This window comes from Panulirus ornatus, chromosome 12, assembly GCF_036320965.1.
Source record: "Panulirus ornatus isolate Po-2019 chromosome 12, ASM3632096v1, whole genome shotgun sequence".
Classification (NCBI taxonomy): domain Eukaryota; kingdom Metazoa; phylum Arthropoda; class Malacostraca; order Decapoda; family Palinuridae; genus Panulirus; species Panulirus ornatus.
In genome coordinates this window covers 7,971,538-7,996,086 of record NC_092235.1, presented here as the reverse complement: position 1 = coordinate 7,996,086, position 24,549 = coordinate 7,971,538, and the positions used below count along the sequence as shown (strand labels likewise).

The following is a 24,549-nucleotide window of genomic DNA, read 5'->3' as shown; positions in this document are numbered from 1 at the left end:
TGGCACAGCACGAAGGACGGAGTCGCCCGCCAGTCTTGTACGAAGCACAATACAATATCTCACTACTTCCTGCCGCTTTCAATACTTTCTATCAGTCAAGATACTCACACTACGTACGTACGTACGTACACCGTTCTATTATCCTTTGTACATCTTCACAACTGGCGTTTTGGACCTTATCTGAATGAGTCACATCAAATGGTTATCAAGAACACAGAACACATAACACTTGTCCACTGTCTTTGTCTTTCATACTCTATTTTTCATATTTGTTTGCCATTTCCCGCAAGAACAAGGTAGCGTCAGGAATGAGTGAATGAATCCTAGAGGGAAACTTAGCTGGGCTCCTTCCTCTGTTCCTTCATTTGGAAAGTAATACAGAATGGGAAGATTTCCAACCCACCCAGTTCTCAACCCACAGTCGCCTTCCACGACATGCAGGAGATACGTATGCAGACAAATAGACAGACAGACAGACACACACACACACACACACACACACACACACACACACACGGAGTAGCGCCGAGAATGGATAAAGGCAAGCAAGGTATGTATATGTACATGTGCATATATATTCCTATGAGTCCACGGGGAAAATGAAACACGATAAGTTCCCAAGTGCACTTTCGTGTAATAATCACATCATCAGGGGAGACACAAGAGAGAAATATAACAGTCAGTTGATATACATCGAAGAGACGTAGCTAGGACGCCATTTGGTAAACATGTGATTGTCCAAGACAGACAACGAGCTTATCATAAACTTATCATTTTACAAATTCTATCAACAATAAAGTTATCTAATTTGTATAGACCATCACTAATATTAAGATTAAAATTCTTTGTGTATTTGATAAAAGAAGATTCAATGATATTTCTCGTGGTAATAGAGTTAGAGTTAATAACTGAGATGGCGTTACTCTAGTCAATACAATGACCATAGTTTTTAACGTGATTAAACAAGGCATTTGATTCTTGTCCCGTTCTTATACTATATTTATGTTGCTTAAGTCTAACAGAAAGATCCTTACCAGTCTGCCCAACATAAAATTCATCACAATTTCCACATGGCACTTTATAGATGCATCCAAGAGAATTTTCTGGTTAATTCCTGATTAAGATATTCTGTATAGTATTATTGTTGCTAAAGGGAACATTTAAGGCAACATTTAAGATGCGGCCCATCATCTAGGGCCGAAAGCAACTCAACATTCGCCCCCAGCTAGATAGTGGCACGTACCAGGAATCACTTAATTAACTAAAGTAATACAACAACAACAACAACAAAGACAACAATAAGAAAAATCTTTGCGTCCAAAAATCTTTAACAAAACAAAATTGTGCACATTTGTATAAAATAACAAGAAGAAAAACATTGCTACGTAATAGAATTGTACACATTGGTATAGAATAACAAGAAGAAAAACATTGCCACATTACAAAAAAATTTCTATATATGTTACAGAAACACAACATAGTAATAAAATCAATAACAAAAATACTTATCTAAATAAAGACAGGAAACAGTAGATACAGAACACGTTTTGTTATATAACAAAGAATTCTCAAAACAATGCACATCAAACACAAGAAGAAATTCTTAACGAAGACAAAATAAAACAATTTAGAAAGATGCACATTAACAACCCAGTCTGCAATTCAGTGAAATTCTCTATTTCTTTTTCAACAGATGAATGTGGTACATTACATAGAGGCAGCCAGTACGATGGTGTTGGGAATGGCTTGGTAAACACCATTACTGCCTACCTGTGGTCGCTCCCTTCTGCATTACCACATGAAAATGGCCCAGGGTCATCCTGAACACTGCTCATCTGATTTAGTTCAAATACAAGCTATAAATCACTATACTACAACTACAGCAACGAAACTAAACTCACTACAAAACTATTAACTATAGAATACAAACGAAAGAACATTACAAACACGAAAAGTATTGAAAACACACACACAGCGGAGCAAAGCCATCTTGCAATTAACTTTTAAATCAAAATGTCAGTGTTGATGTAGTGACGTCACAACGAGGCCGCCAGTAAAACCAGGCGATTAGAAAACTCGTTCTTGTGTGACGCACAACTTTGCCACGATACCTCCGCTCTACCTCAACCAATTAGAAAACTCGTTCTTGTGTGACACACAACTTTGCCATGATACCTACGCTCTACCTCAACCAATTAGAAAACTCGTTCTTGTGTGACGCACAACTTTGCCACGATACCTCCGCTCTACCTCAACCAATTAGAAAACTCGTTCTTGTGTGACACACAACTTTACCACGATACCTCCGCTCTACCTCAACCAATTTCCAGGAAATTTTCGGAAGAAGCATATATTTTGTATTACATATGATTGTTAAATTATCGAAATGCGTTGCATATACCCTTTAACTCTCTCTCTCTCTCTCTCTCTCTCTCTCTCTCTCTCTCTCTCTCTCTCTCTCTCTCTCTCTCTCTCTGTGAGAGAGAGAGAGAGAGAGAGAGAGAGAGAGAGAGAGAGAGAGAGAGAGAGAGAGAGAGAGAGAACTGCACAACCATATTGCCTCCATATTTACTGAGACTCACAACAGTGATACGCCTTACTTGTATATGGTTCATTCAGACCAGACCAGCTTAGCCCACCTGGACAGACGTGAGATGAGACGCGGAACATGACGGTAACATTACCATGTCACGACAGCCACCGACCCACCGGTGCACCACGGATCAGGCGATGCAGGGACGACCCTGGCTGCACCTGGACACTGGGGACGTCTAGCATGATGACGACCCTGGCTGCACCTGGACACTGGGGACGTCCAACATGATGACGACCCTGGCTGCACCTGGACACTGGGGACGTCCAGCAGCAGCAGATGATAATGTGGACGAGTCTGCCTCCGCTCGTCAATCACCACCTTACGCTGAAGCCTCATAATGACTGGATGGAGGAAGGTATGGCGATACACCGTCTGTTTACACTTCATGTTTCTCTCGGTTATAAAACTAAAACAAGAAAATATTACTAAGTTTTAGTATTTGTATTGTATGACTACAGTTAACCCTTGTGTTAGTAATACAGTGGCCGGAGCGGCTACTGTGACATTGATGTAATATCCATTTGATAAATCTCTATCTAAATATGACCTTCAGTCATAAAGACTGCACCACAAACCTTTCATTGCCTTGAAATCTTAAGAGAATCAATGTTAACTTTTGTATGTTTTATATATGATCCAGTGACTTTAACTCCAGCCACCGTTGTAGACAGTCATATCCCTGATATGTGGACACCTGGAACGTTGTAGATAATTTATCATGAAGGTCCCAGTACTGTGTCCACGCCACACCCACCCCAACAAAGGGCGCCTGTGGACGACGATGACGAAGGGAGACTCTTCAAGCAAACCTCATCATAAGTTTACAAGGACGATCTCTTTGTGTTTTCTGTCATCCACTAAGGAATATTTGTCAAGCGTTTGGTGTGTCCACAACTGTTTTATACCTTCGGAGTTATATTTCTTCCTCTTGTGTATCACTAACATTGACTCTCGGGTCGCCTGAGTTTCACTACAACGAAATTCGCAGACGTTACTAAAGGTGAGACGTAAGACCACGTCAGGTACTCAACAGATGCGACAACTTGACATAACTATCGTAAAATGGTACATTGGATTGTGTTTCCTGCTTGTTTAATTCTTGCTTTGTTTGCATTAACATTTGTCTATTGATTTATAGATTATGGCTGGAGGTAACCATTGTCAACTCTTCATAATTAATGATGATCTGTGGTAGGTTTACTCCCTACACCCATCATCCTTCTTGGTTCCAAATCTATTTCAGGCCACCCAGACCACTGGTGCCTTGTGGATGTACCAATGTGACCCTATGTTCGTACAATTGTTCTTAAGCCCGTTTCTTAGGCAGTGTCACCTCTGTGTTTTGTGAAAATTGTCTCCTTACCAGCGAGTATTGTAAGAAAATGGTTTAATAGTCTATCTTGCAACTGCATCAGCTACTACAGATAATCAGAAAGTGTAAACATTCAGCGGTTCATGAATGCCAAGCGGTTGTTCAAGCCAGGCAAAATGTGTGGATGACCTTGACGGAGTAAGCAATGTGTTGATGAAGTTATGGCCAGTGGTGTGGCGAGGGAGGGTCTGGGCAGGCAGGACACGATTGAGTGATGTTTCGTATCGTCAAGCCTCATTCCTTCCCTTGTCTATGTTTTACTTTTGATGACATTCATAGAGAATGCAGCTAAGGAGTTACGTTTTCTATACACAACATAGATGCTATTCGTTTTTACAAAATCGTAGTTTACTTGCAAACGGTAAAATCACTCATATGTAGCTTTGCCAGGTTTCCTCCTAAATTTGTTCTCCATATTAGATTCATCATACGTCAACGTAACAACTTAACAAAGAGATGGTCACGAAGTGCAAAGATGATGAAAGGCTTTGATAATCTCGATCTAACAAATTACCTAAGGCTAGATCTTCTGATCTAAGTCGTATTAATGGATGCAGTCTGGTGGGAAAACATTCTACCTTCACTGAGGCCAAGTGTTATTTGCTCAACCTAATTGTTAACATACAGACTGATGATTCCCCTGCAACTTCCATGGTATACACACTGACCAACTTGGCAAGTGGTACACCGAGTACAACGCCACACCTCCTGACTCCTTCCCAACCCACATGATGAAGGTCATGGACAACTTGTATGACCGCTACCTAACATTACCTGGACCCAAGATGACATTAAAAATTATTGATAAATTCTATCTTGCTTGAGAGAACAAAATCTTTAATACTAAAGAATGATGGAAAGAAAGAGCAAGATAATATCTTGGGGGATAAAGTGTGTCGATCACCACAGACAAAATTGAGGATACAACATAGAATAGAGAATTTGTACATGATGATGCTCTTGCCTCCTCTGACGTCCACATGTTATCCACATAAACACAGTACGTTACTACAGTACATACAGTAATATCAGTCGTAACAACACTATGTATGTAGTCGTGATTACCGTAACATGTGAGTGGCAAGATTGGATGACGTAACGTAACAATATCAGACTTCATCATTCTCAATAGTTTAGATGGATCATGTAATATTTGGCGTTGCTTCATGTTTTATCAGATGATAAAATGATGGCTGGTCTAATGACCTTCACAAGTCACTGGTCATTAAATCCCACACAGCAACCAACCACTCAGGATGACCAGGAGGGAGCCACCTGGTGCAGACCAAGTGTACCAGCCTGGTGGAGAGGATCAACTGCTCCACCTCAGGATAAGAGCTGCTCAAGTTCTGTAGTGAGGGACACTCCAAGTGGCATGTGAAACTACCAGTCTTAGTTATAAACTACCGCCCGGCTGGCCGGTGGGTGGCTGTGGCCAACATGAACCCAGGGGCTACACACACACACACACACACACACACACACCGCCCACTGACCTGACCACCGGCCGGTGGGTGGCTGTGGCCAACATGAACCCAGGGGCTACACACACACACACACACACACACACCGCCCACTGACCTGACCACCGGCCGGTGGGTGGCTGTGGCCAACATGAACCCAGGGGCTACACACACACACACACACACACACACAGAGCGGCGCCAGGCTGGAGGCGGGGCATCGTGACGTCACAGGCAAGTCCCTCCCCCCGCCAGATCCAAACATGTGTTGTGTCTGGTGATGGCGGTTCAAGATTTCCCACATTTATATTGATCTTTACATTATCATCCACTCCCAAAGTCACCTGGCATTCTTGTGTTTCAACAACAGACGTGATATATGCAACACCAGGCAAACATTGTACCATTATCTGATAGGTTAATTGGTGCACAATCAAGAACCAGTGAATTTCATCGCCGCCATAAGTAAGTAAGGAAGGTGACTTTAATGATGATAAATACGACCTGGTATGGCTGTGTCTACACACTACCGCCATCTGGTCAACATTGTACATACCAACATTTAAACTGTGACATTCAACCACAAGGTTTAAAGTCGCTCATGAAAACGCGAACTTAAAATCTATCCATTTAAATCTACCATTCATCAATAAACATTTAAACACCGTCATTTGAACGTAAACCTTCCAGCTGCGTTATTTTACCAGAGTCCTTTAAGATACGTCATATAAACACAAAACTTAAATGTACGTTAAGCTTGTGCAAACCATCATTAAATATCAAGCTTTTAAATTAGAATTGTAATGAAATTGCGAACTTTTAACTCTGTCAAATTACAGCTATTGTACAAAATGATTTACTTAATTGACAAATTTTAATGTCAGTTAATTTAACGATATCCTTTGTGGTTCATCTTTTAAACACAAACCTTTAAACTTTGTCTCTAGAACTGAACACAACCATTAAGTTTCATAACTGGAATGGAAATTTGGATAATCTATCAAAATTCGTCATATAACGCGAACTTTTAAATCCTTCCATTCAGTTGGGCCGTTACTTGCCTGGCTGCCATTCATAATATGTCCTTTTATATTGTATGTTGACTACGCTCTCATTCATTCGTCATTTGGATCGTCTCACTGATATTCCATTCATAAACTTCATTCCTGCAGCTTATTTTTGACCGCCATGTTGCTTCCTCAAGGTTTATAATTCTTTGTGTATTTAATAATAGAAGATTCAATGATATTTCTCGTGGTACTGGAATTAGAGTTAATAATGCCATCTCAGTTATTAACTCTAACTCAAGTACCACGAAAAATATAATTGAATCTTCTATTACTGAATACACAAAGAATTATAATCTTAATATTTGTGATGGTCTATACAAATTGGATAACTTTAATGTTGATAAAATGTGTAAACAATTCACCTTCTTGTCCACATAATAAGTTTATGATACGCTTGTTGTCTGTCTTGGACAATCACATGTTTACCATATGGCGTCCTAGCTACGTTTCTTCGTTGTTTATCAACTGACTGTTATATTTCTCTGTTGTGTCTCCCCTGATGATGTGAGTTTTACACGAAAGTGCACTTGGGAATTTATCGTGTTTATTTTCCCCGTGGACTCATAAGAATATACTTGATCACGTGCAAAATTGCGATCCTTTTCAAAATATATATATATATATATATATATATATATATATATATATATATATATATATATATATATATATATATATATATATATATATATATATATCCTTCAGTATGTTTACTTTCGATAATGAGGAACAGAAGAAGGAGCCAAGCAAGTAAATTTCGTCAAAGACATCTCTCTTTTCTAAACGCTGCCTCGCAAAGATTTTCATTAATTCATATTGAAGAAACAGACGAATTTTCTGTTGTCTGGTTAGCTCAGTGGTAGAGCGTGAGTCTGACACACTCAAGGTCGTGGGTTCGAGACCCACACCAGACATAATTTTTGTCTTTTTCTTTTTTCATTTTGTCCGCATCACATGTGTGCAACATTCAGTATGTTCGTCCAACGTTATAGTGAAGATCTTCACAATAAATTGTGGTTTTCGACCTTATCTGAAAGGGTCAGGTCCACCAAGACGTCCTTGAAATCTTCCAGAAGCTTCTGGCGATCCTCCTCCAACTGCTGGGCACATCAGAGTTAACATGGGCCGGACATCGGTTGTGGAACGACTTAATCTGCTTCCGGTAGTTAGCAGGGATGATAATGAGGGCTCTGACCTCATACCAGGTCAGCTTAGTTCCAGTCTATTGCTTAGTTCCAGTCTATTGCTTAGTTCCAGTCTATTGCTTAGTTCCAGTCTATTGCAACGACAATAAAAAAGTAAAACTCATTTCTTCGTGGAAAATTGAGAGGAAAACACGACAGCAACATGGAGATTACCCTGTGGTTATTTTGCCGGCTAGTCGGCAACGGTCGGTCAAACACTATTTTGCCGTGGTAATCTCAGTGCTTCATATAATACTAAGTCCAAAAAAATGTTCTTGGGGGCGTAGCTCAGTGGTAGAGCACTCGCTTGGCATGCGAGAGGACCCGGGTTCAAACCCCGGCGCTTCCATTTTCTTATTTGGGAAATTCATTGTTTTCAGTTTTGTATATATATATATATATATATATATATATATATATATATATATATATATATATATATATATATATATATATATATATATATATATATATATCGTCCGATCAGGGAAGTTAAGCAACGTTGGGTCTGGTTAGTACTTGGATGGGTGACCGTCTGGGAACACCAGATGCTGTTATCCCTGGGGATAGGGAAGAAAGTATACTTGCCACGTATTCCCTGCGTGTCGTACAAGGCGACTAAAAGGGGAGGGAGCAGAAGGCCGGAAATCCTTTACTCTCATTTTCAATTTTTCAAAAGACGGAACAGAGAAGATATAAAGATATTGTAAAGATGTAACTAATATAAGATATAAGAATGAATGGAAGATACGGATGTAGCTGAAACAAGGAGTAATGAAGATTAAGGTGCAATGAAAATTATTCTGTAGTGAAGATAAATGTATATGTTAAAATTTTGTATTGAACATCAAGAAGTAATGATAATGATGAGAGTGTAGTGACGATGAGGGTTTAGTTAGGGAGTGGTGACAATTGCCTTTACAATGATAATAAGGAGGTAACACAATGAGGAACACAAACTTTCCAAAGCTACGTTCAAGTCAGACTTTGAACTAAGTTCGGTAAACAGAAGGATGATGTTAAGATGAGAGTGTAGTGAAGAAGAGTATAGTGATGATAAGGATATTGTCAAGATAGGTTGTAGTGAAGATACGAATGTAGTGAAGATACGAATTTAGTAGAGATGAGGGTTATTAAAGAGTAAAGTTTATTCAAAATGATTATGTAGTGAAGATAAGAACTACTTTTAGTGAACATCAGGGAGTGCAATGATGATGGTATGGTAGAAATAACGGTGTAGTGAAGAAGAGGGTATAGCGAAGATATATTTAGTGAAAATAAGCTAGTAGTGAAGATACACGTTAGTGAATATGAGGTTGTAGTGAACTTAACCTTATTGATCTGATCCCCCAAATCCTCCAAACTACGTTCAAGGGCGGATCCAAAGCCAACCGAAAAGGCTATTTCTCTGTGTATTGTTAGTGGTGGTGGTGGTGTGTAGGTGTGTGTAATCATCTATTTGCACTGTATTAGGAGGGAGTTTTACACTCGTGGGGCCCCGTGTAAGTACGTTGTTTGTGTGAGCGGGTAAAATCTAAAGCCTTCCTTGAAACCAGCTTAGTCAAGATAAGGTCATATGAAGATGAGGTTGTAGTGAAGATTATAATAAGCCTTGCATAGTGAAGATAAAGGGATTAAGGAGAGGAGATGTAGTAAAGAAGATTATAGTGAACACAAAAGGATTCAAGCTACGTGCAGGGTCAGCCTACGGGCTTGAACTTACATTTTAGGTCAAAGGCATCAGTAGTAAACCCTGGCAGCATTAAAGTTTATCCGTACACACACACACACACACACACACATATATATATATATATATATATATATATTATACTATATATATATATATAGCGTTAACAAAAGCTCATTTGGTGAAATCGTGTTTCCTCACATTAAATGTTATCCCAGATGTCCAAAATTCTTCTCTTTGGTCTTTCATTTTCTATGTTTTCCACTTGACTTTCTTCAGTCGAAGTGATTTACCGTTCATGTTTTAGATTAAACTATATTTGTCAGTTCACCAATTCCCTCTCCCATCTCATCATGACGCTTCTTATTGTTCTTTGATTTGAATCCTCAGTTTTCACCTCTCCTTCAACATGATAACCTCTGAATCTGTGAGTGTGTAATGACCTATTTTTACTGTGTGAGGAGAGAGGTCTACACTCGCCAGGCCAAATCTCTAGAACATTCCGTACTATTATACAACTTGTAAGATTTATGTATGGTGTCTGCCTTAACCATGACCTCATTCTTCTTATTCCATTCATCAACCACTCTTCTATGAACTTTGAAATTACTTCTCTGAATATATTTGAACAATATTGCCCTAATTTCATGCTATGTTCTCTAGGTTTGTGTGTGTGTGTGTGTGTGTGTGTGTGTGTGTGTGTGTGTGTGTGTGTTCTCAGAAAGTAACTATTATTCAACAATGATTTCCCAAAAGCCATTTACCTCATATCCTTTTATTTCGATGCTGGAAAATGGCTAAATTTTCGTCAAAGTGTTTTTTGTCTTATTAGTATTTATAATGATTTATTGATTCAAAAAGTATTGGTATATCGAAACTATTTAGATCCTTCAACATCTCTAGCCATCTTCACTACACTCTCAACACCATTGGCCATCTTGACTATTTCTTCGACACCTTTAGATTTCATCAAATAATGATCGCAGCAAAACTAAATGAATCCGTCTACATATCCGGATTTGTATGGGATTTAATCTGGATAGATCTGGTTATGTGACGTCACATGACCCAGGGGTATATAAGGCCGGCGGCGAGAGAAGTGTAATCATTTGAGGATGGGACTCCGTACCGACAACATCTCCTCTCACACTCTCCGGCAAGAAGAAAATTTGGTAAGTGCACCTCAGGCCGGAGTCAAAATGAGCGTTCCAGTTGTAAAGTTGACCCAGAAGGATGTAAATGACCTGGTGGTCATGAGAGAGGTGGGTCGGGGAGGCAACGCCAAGATTGAAACGGTGTTGTTCCGTGGATCGTGTTGCGTCATCAAAACCCTTCTGGACGGAGTGAGTTGGAAAAGTCTTATGGATGAAGCCGACATTCACAGGAGACTGGCTGGGGCTGGAGGAGCCCCTCTACTTCGAGCAGTGTGCCGCAACCCCCCATTGATCATCTTAAGCCACACTGGCCAGCCTTATGATAAGTTCATGAGAACATGTCGGTCGGACGAGGAACTGGTCGAGTCCGCCATCATGGTCGCTCGTCGGCTGATGGAAATCCATAAGAAAAACATTGTCCATAATGACGTCAAGGTCGAGAATGTGACGGTGACGATGGGTGAGAAGCCAGAGTTTCACATCATCGACTTCGGCTTGAGCGTTAAGAAGGGAAGCTGCGTTGAGTACAATGTTCCTGACCTGTGGTTGGCCCCTGAGGTCAGGGAGCGCAAGCCGGTCTCCCCAGCCAGTGACGTCTTCTCTTTTGGGCATCTAATGAGGCACGTGTCCATCCTGGTCAGGAAGCAGGGTGTGCGGGAAAGCCTCCAGGATCTTTACCAAACAGCGACCCACAGCGACCCCTCAGAGAGACCAGCTCTGCCACTTATTATTGGTGAGCTGAAGAAGGTGATGAGGTCAGTCCGCCGGAGGCGTACCAGAGGAGGGGGCCAACGGAACCAGAGGAAGGGCAGGAAATGAGGTGCCCTTCCTCAACTATCTACCTCACAATAAGAACTTTGTTTTAGAGGAAATTATTATCTTTACATATCTTAAAACGGGAAAGACCTTTATTTTAGAGGAAATTGAAATATTTATTTAAAACGGGAAAAAATTATGGAACTCGACATGCAACCACCTCCTCGTGGTGAGTTCTGGGTGATAAGAGATCAAACATCTCTTATCAGCTAAGAGTTGCATATATATATATATATATATATATATATATATATATATATATATATATATTATCCCTGGGGATAGGGGAGAAAGAATACTTCCCACGTATTCTCTGCGTGTCGCAGAAGGCGACTCAAAGGGAAGGGAGCGGGGGGCTGGAAATCCTCCCCTCTCGTTTCTTTTTTTTTTTTAATTTTCCAAAAGAAGGAACAGAGAAGGGGGCCAGGTGAGGATATTCCCTCTAAGGCCCAGTCCTCTGTTCTTAACGCTACCTCGCTATCGCGGGAAATGGCGAATAGTATGAAATATATATATATATATATATATATATATATATATATATATATATATATATATATATATGGCTGATTCATGTGAGAAACTGCAGAAGCTGGTGGCTGAGTTTGATAAAGTGTGTGAAAGAAGAAAGTTAAGAGTAAATGTGAATAAGAGCAAGGTAATTAGGTACAGTAGGGTTGAGGGTCAAGTCAATTGGCAGGTAAGTTTGAATGGAGAGAAACTGGAGGAAGTAAAGTGTTTTAGATATCTGGGAGTGGATCTGGCAGCGGATGGAACCATGGAAGCGGAAGTGGATCATAGGGTGGGGGAGGGGGCGAAAATCCTTGGAGCCTTGAAGAATGTGTGGAAGTCGAGAACATTATCTCGGAAAGCAAAAATGGGTATGTTTGAAGGAATAGTGGTTCCAACAATGTTGTATGGTTGCGAGGCGTGGGCTATGCATAGAGTTGTGCGCAGGAGGATGGATGTGCTGGAAATGAGATGTTTGAGGACAATGTGTGGTGTAAGGTGGTTTGATCGAGTAAGTAACGTAAGGGTAAGAGAGATGTGTGGAAATAAAAAGAGCGTGGTTGAGAGAGCAGAAGAGGGTGTTTTGAAATGGTTTGGGCACATGGAGAGAATGAGTGAGGAAAGATTGATCAAGAGGTCGGAGGTGGAGGGAACGAGGAGAAGTGGGAGACCAAATTGGAGGTGGAAAGATGGAGTGAAAAAGATTTTGTGTGATCGGGGCCTGAACATGCAGGAGGGTGAAAGGAGGGCAAGGAATAGAGTGAATTGGATCGATGTGGTATACCGGGGTTGATGTGCTGTCAGTGGATTGAATCAAGGCATGTGAAGCGTCTGGGATAAACCATGGAAAGCTGTGTAGGTATGTATATTTGCGTGTGTGGACGTATGTATATACATGTGTAAGGGGGTGGGTTGGGCCATTTCTTTAGTCTGTTTCCTTGCGCTACCTCGCAAGCGCGGGAGACGGCGACAAAGCAAGAAAAATATATATATATAAGTTAAGAGTAAATATATGAATAAGAGCAAGGTTATTAGGTACAGTAGGGTTGAGGGTCAAGTCAATTGGGAGGTGAGTTTGAATGGAGAAAAACTGGAGGAAGTGAAGTGTTTTAGATATCTGGGAGTGGATCTGGCAGCGGATGGAACCATGGAAGCGGAAGTGGATCATAGGGTGGGGGAGGGGGCGAAAATTCTGGGAGCCTTGAAGAATGTGTGGAAGTCGAGAACATTATCTCGGAAAGCAAAAATGGGTATGTTTGAAGGAATAGTGGTTCCAACAATGTTGTATGGTTGCGAGGCGTGGGCTATGCATAGAGTTGTGCGCAGGAGGATGGATGTGCTGGAAATGAGATGTTTGAGGACAATGTGTGGTGTGAAGTGGGTCGATCGAGTAAGTAACGTAAGGGTAAGAGAGATGTGTGGAAATAAAAAGAGCGTGGTTGAGAGAGCAGAAAAGGGTGTTTTGAAATGGTTTGGGCACATGGAGAGAATGAGTGAGGAAAGATTGACCAAGAGGATATATGTGTCGGAGGTGGAGGGAACGAGGAGAAGAGGGAGACCAAATTGGAGGTGGAAAGATGGAGTGAAAAAGATTTTGTGTGATCGGGGCCTGAACTTGCAGGAGGGTGAAAGGAGGGCAAGGAATAGAGTGAATTGGATCGATGTGGTATACCGGGGTTGACGTGCTGTCAGTGGATTGAATCAAGGCATGTGAAGCGTCTGGGGTAAACCATGGAAAGCTGTGTAGGTATGTATATTTGCGTGTGTGGACGTATGTATATACATGTGTATATATATATATATATATATATATATATATATATATATATATATATATATATATATATATATATATATATATATATATATATCAATTTATCTATTCGTTTTATATATTATACTTTGTCGCTGTATTCCGCGTCAGCGAAGTAGCGCAAGGAAACAGACGAAAGAATAGCCTAACCCATCCACATACACATGTATATACATACACGTCCACACATGCACATATACATATCTATATGTGCCATATATATCAAGTGTGAGGCTTGAATCAGGGAGGAAGCATATATAGCCAGAGGGTTCAGTAGCCAGGATCAGTGAGGATGGAGGGAACTTTGTCATTCTGGATCAGTTACAAGAGATGAAGAGTAATACGAGTCTTAGGTCAGGTCATGCAGGGGATATTGTGTAAATATGAATGAACTACACGTCAGACAGAAACCACTTGTAGGAAATATCTTGACATGACACCACTAACACCTGTGGGGAGTGAGACATGACACCACTAACATCTGTGGGGAGTGAGACATGACACCACTAACACCTGTGGGGAGTGAGACATGACACCACTAACACCTGTGGGGAGTGAGACATGACACCACTAACACCTGTGGGGAGTGAGACATGACACCACTAACACCTGTGGGGAGTGAGACATGACACCACTAACACCTGTGGGGAGTTAGACATGACACCACTAACACCTGTGGGGATTGAGACATGACACCACTAACACCTGTAGGGAGTGAGACATAACACCACTAACACCTGTGGGGAGTGAGACATGACACCACTAATACCTGTGGGCAGTTAGACATGACACCACTAACACCTGTGGGGATTGAGACATGACACCACTAACACCTGTGGGGAGTGAGACATGACACCTCTAACACCTGTGGGGAGTGAGACATGACACCACTAACACCTGTGGGGAGTGAGACATGACACCACTAACACCTGTGGGGAGTGAGACATGACACCACTAACACCTGTGGGGAGTGAGACATGACACCACTAACACCTGTAGGGAGTGAGACATGACACCACTAATACCTGTGGGGAGTGAGACATGACACCACTAACACCTGTAGGGAGTGAGACATGACACCACTAACACCTGTGGGGAGTGAGACATGACACCACTAACACCTGTGGGGAGTGAGACATGACACCACTAACACCTGTGGGGAGTGAGACATGACACCACTAACACCTGTGGGGAGTGAGACATGACACCACTAACACCTGTGGGGAGAGACATGACACCACTAACACCTGTGGGGAGTGAGACATGACACCACTAACACCTGTAGGGAGTGAGACATGACACCACTAACACCTGTGGGGATTGAGACATGACACCACTAACACCTGTGGGGAGTGAGACATGACACCACTAACACCTGTGGGGAGTGAGACATGACACCACTAACACCTGTGGGGAGTGAGACATGACACCACTAACACCTGTGGGGATTGAGACATGACACCACTAACACCTGTGGGGAGTGAGACATGACACCACTAACACCTGTGGGGAGTGAGACATGACACCACTAACACCTGTGGGGAGTGAGACATGACACCACTAACACCTGTAGGGAGTGAGACATGACACCACTAACATCTGTGGGGAGTGAGACATGACACCACTAACACCTGTGGGGGGTGAGACATGACACCACTAACACCTGTGGGGAGTGAGACATGACACCACTAACACCTGTGGGGGGTGAGACATGACACCACTAACACCTGTGGGGAGTGAGACATGACACCACTAACACCTGTGGGGAGTGAGACATGACACCACTAACACCTGTGGGGAGTGAGACATGACACCACTAACACCTGTGGGGAGTGAGACATGACACCACTAACACCTGTGGGGAGTGAGACATGACACCACTAACACCTGTGGGGAGTGAGACATGACGCCACTAACACCTGTGGGGAGTGAGACATGACACCACTAACACATGTGGGGAGTGAGACATGTGTGTAATGCACTGCAGATATGACCATTAATAACATTGTGTGTCTGGCTGCGGTGACCCAACCTTGACCTGACCACCACTTTGACCTTCCACCAGATCCTCACCTCGTTCATATTCTTAATACATTTAACATTTTGTATTGTATATCTCAGTATTGTTGAAGATCAGCTAAGTGGTCATTAATTCCTCCTTGTATCTTGTGAACCATGAAAATCATGTCAGTATATAAGACGCAGTATGTACACTACATCACAAAAGTATCGGTGTACAATATGAGTGAAACATTTGGCAACACACTACGAAACTCACTGAAATATTAGTGTCGGTCGTAGCACATGTTGGTAGCCCTGATGTCGGGAGTTGCCATATATCGCCAACTACCGATATCCCCTTGTTAACATATGTTTATATAAACACACATTGGTCATACACATTGGTCATTTATCATGGGAGACCAGTGGGTCACGTGATTCACAATGGTGACGTATACAGGCCTATATTTGTGTGCCGATAATGTGATCAACGAATGACGTCATGTGCTTATTACCCACACACACACACACACACACACACACACACACACATCATGGATCTAATCACGTGACCAAACACCTCACGTGTCACGTTAATACACATCACCTGTGTAATGCAATGTATGACAATTATGTATGGTTGGTCGCTGACTGGCCATCATTACAATATGATTGTTAGGCAAAATCATATACTCTATTACGCTCAGGTAATATAATACTATATTTACAATATATTGTGTCATATGTTCAGGAAAACCAGAGTAAGACCTGCTTCACATCTTTATTAATATATAAACAACGAGTATATCCTGGCGCTGTGCTAACACAGTCCAGCCTCAGACATGGCTGACGTCACCATGTGACGTGTACTCCAGGACGGCGTCGGTCGGTCGCTGTGGTGCCACGTCTCTACACCACCGGCGATGACAGCAGCAGCAACAGCAGCACGGGTCCGTCCGGGGTCGTTGCAGGTGTGGCACATGTGCCAACATACAGTAGCCACACATCATTAACCCATCTGTAGTCATGGTGGACGAGTGTGAAGGTTTAATCATCGTGACCTGGCACCGTCCCAGTGCGTCCGGTAGGTTGCCAGGGCACGATAATTAATCCTTCAGACTCGTCCACTGTGACGGTATAAGTGATAGTGAAGTGTGTATGTCAAACATACCACATCATGATGGAGGTTTTATTGATCATTAATGTTTGTGTAGGTGTTGCTGAATCATGTCAATATGTTAAACTAGTTACGGTTGTGTGACATATATACAGTAGAAACCTAACAAGGCAGCAGATAGTTACTATGTTGTAGGATAACAAGGCTGCAGATAGTTACTATGTTGTAGGATGACAAGGCTGCAGATAGTTACTATGCTGTAGGATAACAAGGCTGCAGATAGTTACTATGTTGTAGGATAACAAGGCTGCAGATAGTTACTATGTTGTAGGATAACAAGGCTGCAGATAGTTACTATGTTGTAGGATAACAAGGCTGCAGATAGTTACTATGTTGTAGGATAACAAGGCAGCAGATAGTTACTATGTTGTAGGATAACAAGGCTGCAGATAGTTACTATGTTGTAGGATAACAAGGCTGCAGATAGTTACTATGTTGTAGGATAACAAGGCTGTAGATAGTTACTATGTTGTGGGATAACAAGGCAGCAGATAGTTACTATGTTGTGGGATAACAAGGCTGCAGATAGTTACTATGTTGTAGGATAACAAGGCTGTAGATAGTTACTATGTTGTGGGATAACAAGGCAGCAGATAGTTACTATGTTGTAGGATAACAAGGCTGCAGATAGTTACTATGTTGTGGGATAACAAGGCTGCAGATAGTTACTACGTTGTAGGATAACAAGGCTGCAGATAGTTACTATGTTGTGGGATAACAAGGCTGCAGGTAGTTACTATGTTGTAGGATAACAAGGCTGCAGATAGTTACTATGTTGTGGGATAACAAGGCTGCAGATAGTTACTATGTTGTGGGATAACAAGGCAGCAGATAGTTACTATGTTGTAGGATAACTAGGCTGCAGATAGTTACTATGTTGTGGGATAACAAGGCTGCAGGTAGTTACGTATTTCCTTCAATTTGTTTGACGTTCAGTTACGTTGCAGTAGTGAGGCATTCTCCAACCTACAGACAACACCAATCTATGGATATGGATGAAGCTGAGGCACATATTGTTAGGAATAGACAGCCACGAGAGAGAGAGAGAGAGAGAGAGAGAGAGAGAGAGAGAGAGAGAGAGAGAGAGAGAGAGAGAGAGAGAGAGAGAGAGAGAGAGAGAGAGAGAGAGAGAGAGTAGCCTGGTGTTAGGGCCAACATAATGTTATGTTTGTGGATGACCATCTGAGGTGAAGGTGTTTTCGTCACCATAGACGACACGTTGCCAGAACTCAGCAGGTTTATGATCATAGTGGACCACCTCCTCCATCCTCTCCTCCATATTACGCTCCTCGTTAAGGTCCGGCTGGCGAAAGAAGACGAAAGAAGAGAGAAGACAGAAGACAGAAGAAAGAAGAGAGAAGACCGAAAAAAGAAGAGGGAGGAGAAAGAAGCGGATAGTAACATTGCCTCCTTCCCGCGGGAGACCGTTACGGTGACGACGCCGGCAGGCTGTTCCCTCACCACCCTCGCTGCTCCCCACACCCCCGCGTTGCCTCCACTCCATCTTCACATCCCTTTTTTATTTTCTTATATTTTATCATCCATCATCCATCTCTCGACCGTTTGGCTTGAGCAATCTCTACCCCAGCTTCCCCAACCCATTCTGGAAAACTCATTTTCCTGAAGAGTGGAGGCTGGAGTGGACCTGTTCTCACCTGACGGGGTGGAGACCCTCACACTATCTCTTACCTCTCCCCTACCTTGGACCGTCGACCGTCCCTCACTCACGTTTTCTCGCACTAGGACACTGATGCCACCAACATGCCGCCCGACATACGTCTAAAATCCCTCAAAACTGATTGCCCCCCTCCTTCCACGTTCGAACTCCTGTCCATCGTCTTTAAGACCACTGAGATCCGTCCTACTAGGGTCATTCAATTACCCTCGAACAAATACCAGTTTAAGATCTGCTTGGGCAAAGACAGTGATTTAGATACAATCATATCTAAACCTCTCCTTGATGAACTAGCTAAAACAAATTACCAAAATCGTTCAAGACCGCTGCCCCCTTCAAACTAGATGTACCATTATTGCCTATAATGCTGATGCATCTATCTTGACCCTCAGCCCCACGGAAATTGCTGAAGCCATCAATGGCGAAAACAATGACGTTAATGTCATCAACGTCTATAAACCGAATAACTCCAGATCAATAAAGATACAATGTTCAAACCCGACCGAGGCTGATCGCCTGCTCCCCCGGGGAGTCCTGTTCCCCATGATCTCTGTGCCTGCAAAATCCCTGAAGAAAGATGAATATCTCGACGTACAACAATGTTTCAAATGTCTGAAATACGGACATGAGACTAAGAACTGTAAAGAACCCCACCAAACCTGTAGTCAATGCGCGGAAACTGGTCATGGTTTTCGTGAGTGCAAGGTTCAGGCACTGACGTTGGCTGTGCCAACGTAAGGAGTAACTCCACGCAGTGCGTCAGGCACAAAAATCCAACTCACCTCCTTCCACAAACCCTCACCTCTACGCAACAGTTGCTGCTGCTGCTGCTCCTCCCCCTGCCACCCAAGCTTCTCCTATCCCAACTACTAATTCTTCAGACCTCCTCACCCTACAAGGTAGGATGCATGCGTGCTACCTAAAAGCGTTGTTCCTGAGCGGGGAAGATAAGTCGGAATTCATCAGAATTTTCGATTTGCTGCTTGCTCATAACAACCTACCCAATGTACGAACTCCACCTGAACTCCTCAGCTCCCCCGCCACCAACCATCCCTCACCGACACCTGTCTCGTCCGCCACCCTGACCCCTAACGAAAACGTATCCCAGGAGACCCCCAGTAACACTTCCAACTCTCCCCCAACAACTCAACCTGTCACCCTCCCAACTTCCAATACCCCCTCCGCACCCCCTAACACAACTCCATCCACAACCCCCAAACCCAACACCAACAATCCTACTGTCTCTCCAAATACCGATTCCTCTCCCACCCCCACCGTCCCAACTTCCACCAACACGACAGTTCCCCATAAACCCTTCCCCCTCCCTCCGTCCAATGCCTAACCCTCCCAGAGGAGCCCCAGCACCTGACCCTGTCGACACACCAGACAACCCACCAACGGTCAACCTCGACCTTCAAATTGTCGACAATGACCCTCTCCCCTCCCCTCTCCCCTCTCCTGACCCCTCCCCAGATAGATCCCGACCCAAGACTAGAAACATGATACAAGTGAAACTCTCAAACGGTGCGTCAACGGCCTTCATCGACAACTGACAAAGAAGGACAATAAACTTCCATAAGTCGTAAAATGCTAAAAATCTTATAGTTTAACGTGCACAGCTATCACAATGGCCGTCATCTGATTGCCACTCTCTTCGAAGAGAAAAACCCGATGTTGTGATACTTAACATCACATGTATCACCAACGGATACAAAATTAGACATTACGGGTATACATCACGACAGTCTCCAGACAGTAGACACGAGGGAGTCGCTATTCTCATACGCAACACCATCGAACACGAATACCTCGCCACCTCATGGCAATACCAACACTTTCTAGCAGGTAAGATAAACACAATACATGGCTTAATTTTCTTCTACACTACATACTCTCGACCCAACACTACCATTCCACTCCATGATCTCTACACAGTATTTAATCATACACATATCCCAGTCTACCTTCTAGCTGACCTCAACGCCCAACACAGAACCTTCCACCACAACAGAAACAATTCTCACGGTGATGACTTATTCGCTTTATACTCTTACAAACGTCTTAACTTCCTAGGACCTTACTTCCACACTGTCTTCACTGGCCCAGGAGGGAAGGGCAGACCTGACCTTGTCTTCTCCAACAGAGCCAGTAATTATCTTCATAATTTCTTGTCTCCAGGACCACTGTGTGGTTCCGACCACATCCCTATCTTTCTTCATCTCTCGTCTAACCCTATCCTCGTCTCATCACTCTCACACGACCACTACAAAAGAGCAGACTGGGAGAACTTCAGACACTCTCTCCAACTGCATTTACACCACAAACTACGAAAACCACCCAATAACACTAATAGACACAGAAATAGAACATATACACGAAACAATCACACAGCCAGCTAACATTTCTATCCCCAAATCTTCATTTACTTCAAGATATTCCTTCTTTCCCTCTCCCAAAACAACAAGACTCCTCTCGTGCTACCGTCGACGCTTTGAGCAAAACAGACGTCGATTGGGCCTAGTACAGTGGGACCTCACATCCCTACGAAACCACACACTCAACAGCCTTCTAGAAGACCACAATAGACACTGGAAATCTGTTATCACCACAACAGAACAACACCGGATCAAATCTCCTCAAGAGTTTTGGAACAGAATACGAAAACTCAAAGGAATACCAAAAACAGACTTTAATGGGCTAAATGGCGACAACACTCTACACCATAACCCACAAGACATTGCCAACATTTGTCAAAAACACTGGGAAGGTATCTTTCACCCTCACCCCCTTCACCCTCTGGCGTGCGAAAACATTCAAATTGTCACACAATACATACAAAACAGACCCCGTCTCTTCTACCCAGAACAGATCATACATTTCCAATCGCTTATCACAACTCCAATAAGATCGAGCGAGGTCAAATTCCTCTTTCTAAAATCGTCCAAAGTAGCTCTAGGTAATTCAGGCATTGGTTACCAGCTACTTACACATCTCCCTGACAACACTATCAGAGCCATCACCTTCCTCTTCAACGCGGCACTAGCCTCTGGCTATTTTCCCGCGGCCTTCAGAACAGCAACAACCACAATGATACATTTTTTTTTTTTTTTTTTCTATACTTTGTCGCTGTCTCCCGCGTTTGCGAGGTAGCGCAAGGAAACAGACGAAAGAAATGGCCCAACCCCCCCCCCCCCCTTACACATGTACATACACACGTCCACACACGCAAATATACATACCTACACAGCTTTCCATGGTTTACCCCGGACGCTTCACATGCCTTGATTCAATCCACTGACAGCACGTCAACCCCTGTATACCACATCGCTCCAATTCACTCTATTCCTTGCCCTCCTTTCACCCTCCTGCATGTTCAGGCCCCGATCACACAAAATCTTTTTCACTCCATCTTTCCACCTCCAATTTGGTCTCCCTCTTCTCCTCGTTCCCTCCACCTCCGACACATATATCCTCTTGGTCAATCTTTCCTCACTCATTCTCTCCATGTGCCCAAACCATTTCAAAAACACCCTCTTCTGCTCTCTCAACCACGCTCTTTTTATTTCCACACATCTCTCTTACCCTTACGTTACTTACTCGATCAAACCACCTCACACCACACATTGTCCTCAAACATCTCATTTCCAGCACATCCATCCTCCTGCGCACAACTCTATCCATAGCCCACGCCTCGCAACCATACAACATTGTTGGAACCACTATTCCTTCAAACATACCCATTTTTGCTTTCCGAGATAATGTTCTCGACTTCCACACATTTTTCAAGGCTCCCAAAATTTTCGCCCCCTCCCCCACCCACAGAACCTGACACTGCCGACTCACCAGACAACCTACCTGCTTACAACATCGACATTCGACTCGTCGACAATGACTCTCCCCCTCCCTAGCCCCTCCCAGGAAGTTGCCGACCCAAGACCAGACAAACCTCCACCGAAGTTCACATGAAGACCCTCAACGGAATGCCAATGGCTGTCATCGAACACAGAATTAAAAGAACGATAAATTTCCCAAAATCGTAAAATACTTAAAATCTTGCAGTTTAATGTGCTCATCTACCACAATGGCCGTCATCTGGTTGCCACTCTCCTCGAAGAGAAAAGATCCGATGTTATGATAATCAACAGCAAATGTATCACTAATGGGTGTAGAATGAGACACTACGGATATACATCCCAACAGTCTACAGACGGTAGACACGAGGGAGTCGCCATTCTTACACGCAATATTGTCGAACACGATTGAGAACCACTTCATGGCGTCTCGAACACTTTCTAGCGGTACACACAATACATGGCTTCTTTATCTTCTGCACTACATACTCTCGACCCAACACTAACATTCCACTCCATGATCTCTACAATATTCAGTCACACTTATATCCCAGTCTACCTTGTAGCTGACCACAACGCCCAACACAGAACCTTCCACCACAACAGAAACAATTCTCACGGTGATGACCTATTCGCTTTATGCTCCTTCAAACGTCTCAACTTCCTAGGACCTTTCTTCCATACCATCTTCATTGGCCCAGGAGGAAAGGTCAGACCCGAACTTGTCTTCTCCAACAGAGCCAGTAATTATCTTCATTACTTTTTGTCTCCAGGACCACTGTCTGTTTCCGACCACATCCTTCTCTTTCTTCACCTCTCATCTAACCCTATCCCCGTCCCACCACCCTCACACTACCACTACAAAAAAAGCAGACTAGCGCAACTTCAAAGACACTCTTTCTAATTGCACTTACACCACAAACTAGGAAAATCACCCAATAACACTAATAGACACAGAAATAGAATATATACACCAAACAATCACACACGCAGCTGACGCATCTATCCCAAAATCCCCATTTACCACAAGATACACCTTTCCATCTCCCAAAACAACAAGACTCCTCTCGTACTACCGTCGACGGGTTGAGCATTACACACATCGATTGGGTCTAGTACGACGGGACCTCACCTCCCTACGAAACCAAGCACTCATCAGCCTCAAAGAAGACCACAATAGACACTGGAAATCTCTAATCACCACAGCAGGAGAACATCGAATCAGATCCCCTCAGGAGTTTTAGAGCCGAATCCGAAAACTCAAAGAATAGCGTAAAGAGATTTAATGGACTAAATGATAACACTCAACATCATAACCCATAAGACATCGCCAACATCTTACAAAAATACTGGGAGGGTATCTTTCACCCACATCCTCCACATCCTCTGGCGTACGAAAGCACTCAAATTGTCACAAAACATATACAAAACTGACCCAGTCACTTTTACCCAGAAAAAATCATACACCTGCAATTCCTTTCAGACGACCACCTACTCACAACTCCCATAAGATCGAGCGAGGTCATATTCCTCCTACTGAAATCCCCCAAAGTAGCCCCAGGTATCTCAGGCATTGGTTACCAACTACTTACCCACCTCCCTGACAACACTATCAGAGCCATAACCTCCCTCTTCAACGCAGCACTAACCTCAAGCGAATTTCAAAATAGAAACGACCACCATGTTACCTAAGTCCAATAAATCAAAGAGAGATCCAATTAACTACAGACCCATTAACTTACTTGAGTCCATCTGGAAGACATTTGAAAGAATCTTAAACAACAGACTCAGACAACACCTAACGAACAACAACCTACTCTCACGCAAACAATTTGGCTTTCGATATCACTCCACAAAAGATGAACTTAACATAATCACCAACTACATAAAAATCAACACGCGGACATACAAAAAATGTTAAGAAAACCTTTGACACCGTTTGGCATGATGGCTTGAGGTACAAACTAAGCACCCAATTTCAATTCCCACGACCCACCATTAGACTTCTTTCTAATAAGCTTAGCAACAGAAAAACCCGAATGAAATACAGAAACTCTTACTCAAACTACTTCCCCCTCAACACTGGTGTACCTCAAGGCTCCGTGCTGGCCCCCACTCTTTACACACTACTCAAATGATCTTCCCAATCCTACACACTCGAACTCCATCACTCTCCA

At 43.0% G+C, this 24,549-nt stretch overlaps 1 non-coding gene across 1 annotated transcript; it reads left to right on the top strand.

The window, feature by feature from the left end:
• Positions 1–7,343: 7,343 nt before the first annotated feature.
• TRNAV-GAC (transfer RNA valine (anticodon GAC)) lies at positions 7,344–7,415 on the top strand. The gene has a single exon. It is a non-coding gene; the product is annotated as a tRNA-Val (tRNA).
• The last annotated feature ends 17,134 nt before the right edge of the window (positions 7,416–24,549 follow it).